At 50.8% G+C, this 3,073-nt stretch overlaps 1 pseudogene; it reads left to right on the top strand.

Moving 5' to 3' along the window:
- Nucleotides 1-480, top strand: LOC130857880 (40S ribosomal protein S19-like; annotated as a pseudogene).
- Nucleotides 481-3,073: the final 2,593 nt, after the last annotated feature.

Below are 3,073 nucleotides of genomic sequence, written 5' to 3'. Positions count from 1 at the left end.
ATGCCTGGAGTTCCAGTAAAAGACTTGAACCAGCGGTAGTTCATTAGAGCTCTGTCAGCCTTCCTCAAAAAGTCCGGGAAGCTGAAAGGCCCTGAATGGGTGGACACTGTCAAGCTGGCCAAGCATAAAGGGCTCACACCCTGTGGTTCTACCCACGAGCTGCTTCCACAGCATAGCATCTGTACCTCCGGGGTGGCGCTGGGGCAGCTCCAAGACCAAGATCCCTGGGCTGGGGGGCGGCAGAGAAAGTGTCCTGCCCAGCCACTTCAGCACACGCTCCAAGAGTGGGGGCCCAGAAATTGCCCTGCCCAGCCACCTCAGCACAGGCTCCAAGAGCGGGGCCCGCCGGGTCCTCCAAGCCCCAGAGGGGCTGAAAACGGTGGGAAAGGACCAAGATGGGGGCTGCAAACTAACACGTTCAGGACAGAAGAAATGTGGATAGAATCGCTGGACGTGGCAGCTGCCAACAGGAAGCATTAGAACAAATGATGCTGGGTTAATAAACTGCCTTATTCATAAAAAAAAAAAAAAAAAAAAAAAGATTATCTGGCCCCAAATATCAGTGGTGCAGGAGTTGAGAAAACCCTGCCACATACACATGTATGGAGGTGGGGGGTGGGGGGGTAACATTGTTTCTTTTCAAGTTTTTTATTTTTATTTTTTTGGCTCCCTGGGTCTTCACTGCTGCGCTTGCTGGGGTTTTCTCTAGTTACATCGAGTGGGGGTTACTCTTCGTTGCGGTGCGTGGGCTTCTCATTGTGGTGGCTTCTCTTGTTGTGGTGCATGGGCTTAGATGCTCCATGACAGGTGGGATCTTCCTGGGTGAGGGATCTAACCCATGTCCCCTGCATTGGCAGGCAGATTCTTAACCACTGCGCCCCCAGGGAAGCCCGCAACATTGTTTCTTTTACAAAATGGAATCATAGAAATTTTAGTCACTCTGACAGGTAAACAACACCTCTCATTGTTATTTTCATTTGCAATTTCCTATTCATAATTCTGAGCCTCTTTTCATACATGTATAAGTGTATTGGCTAGTTTGATTTGCACTTAACAAGAATTATCTGCTTGTATCCTTTGCCCATTCTCTATTGGCTAGTTTTGAAACCATGCATCTCAGATTGGGACTTGAACCCACATGGCCAGGACTCAAACCCAGCCAAAACCCTGATTGAGACTAACAGTCTTTTCATTTAGAATCACTCACCTGGTGTCTGGGCTTACTGAGACTCAGGTTCTTGATGTCTCATCGCAGAAAGAATTCAGCTAGAGACAAAGTGATAGGTAAGAAGTGGATTTATTTAGAGAGAAACACACTCCACAGAGTATGGGCTATCTCAGAAGATGAGGAAAAGCACCAGGGTGTGGGGCTGTCGGGTTTTATAGGGGTGGGTAATTTCATAGGCTAATGAGTGGGAGGAGTAGTCCAGCTATTTCAGAAAGGGGTGGGGATTTCTAGGAATTGGGCCACCGCCCACTTTTTGATCTTCATGGGCAGCCTTGGAACTGTCATGGTGCCTGGAAGACAACTTGTCCACCATCTTGGACCCATTTGGGTCTGATCAGTTTATGTCCTGTCCTTGGGCTAGGTCATTCTTTCAAAGGTTGTGCTCGGCCCCTTCCCTTCTGTTTCAGTTCCTATTGAACTTTACTGTCAATAGTATAGAACTCTTATTTCTTACAGATGTAGATAACCTTTTTTCATCTTCATTTAATACTACCTACCCCCCGGCAAATTAAATGAATGAGCTAAGACAGGCCAAGAATTCAGTGCAGAACCCACACTGTGGTTACGAATGGTCGCTGCGGGCTGCGCAGGGCCACGCTCAGCCCTAGACTCTAGTAGGGCAGCTGGGCATCTTCCGAGGTACAGAGATTGATTGATGAAGCAAGTTCCCCTTCCTGTGAAAGAGTAACAGAAAGTCTGCACACAGCGTCTCCATAGCACTGCAGGGATCGTGGTAGCAGCAGAAAGTTCTCCAAGTCAGGAGCAGAGCATGGGGAGCCCTGCACTCCTGCTCGGCCGCTCTCAGCTGGGTTCCAGGTATGGACGCCCACCCTCCCCTGCAGCTCACCCAGGGCTGTGAGGGGTGGGGTTACGGTTATACTCCTTCTTTCACGGCAACGCCACTGACACAGGCAACATGTGAAAGCAGGAGGACCTGGGGCCCGACCGCTGGCTCCAGAGGCTGGGATCCCAGACTCTGCACTGGGCCCTCCCTCTCTGCTCAGACCCCAAGGAAGGGATTTTCGCATCAGAGGCTGCCTGCTTGGAGCGTGGCAGGTAGATGCAAGGGTACCAAATGCCTCCCCAGGCCAAGGAGCACCGCTTCTGAGTGTGCCTCCCAGAGGTACAGATGGGACAGCTGGCTGCAGGGAGGGGGGCCTGTGCTTCACCTGGTTGGGCAGCTGGCAGCTCATGAGATGAAACTGGAACAAATAAGTGACAAGCAGCCACCTTAAGGGACTAAGTGCAGGTCAATTTTGAAGAGTTTGAGAAATATATCATGTGTGTTACCAGAAAGAATCTCAGAACCTGTGGGCCAGCCCTTGGCTGTGGAGGAGAGGGTACCAGTTACCAAGGATTCCCCTGATGTTACCTGGTATGATCCCCTCAGCCCTGTGGCACATGTCCTATTGCCCCATTTCTTGAAGAAGTAGGTCTAGAGAAGGTGAAAGCAATGCCCTGGGGTCAGGTCAAATTCCAGGGAAGACACCCCCATCTGGTGTCCCTCTTAGACCTGAGCCTCTGCACGTGCATCTCCTGGCATTTTTATCGGGTTCTGATGATGGACGCAGGGGACCATCTTAGGTTCCATTGATCAGATTGGTTTGTGATCTCCTTTGAAAATAGAAAAGGGGGCCCTGAGGAATGAGACTCAGGTCCGTTAGGGAGGGAAGGGAAGGTCCAGAGAATTCTGATGGATGAGTCTCTGGGAAGGTGGATTGCAGGGTTCACCATGGGTCACGGTGGGACACAAGGGCACTGAGCCTTCAAAGAAAAATGTCACAACCTGGCCATTGAATGGCTAAGGGCTGGCCACTCCCCGTGCCCATGGACCTCTGCTCCTAC

This window comes from Hippopotamus amphibius, chromosome 7, assembly GCF_030028045.1.
Source record: "Hippopotamus amphibius kiboko isolate mHipAmp2 chromosome 7, mHipAmp2.hap2, whole genome shotgun sequence".
In the NCBI taxonomy this organism is placed as follows: domain Eukaryota; kingdom Metazoa; phylum Chordata; class Mammalia; order Artiodactyla; family Hippopotamidae; genus Hippopotamus; species Hippopotamus amphibius.
The sequence above is the reverse complement of the archived record's forward strand: the minus strand, read 5'-3'. Positions and strand labels throughout refer to the sequence as shown.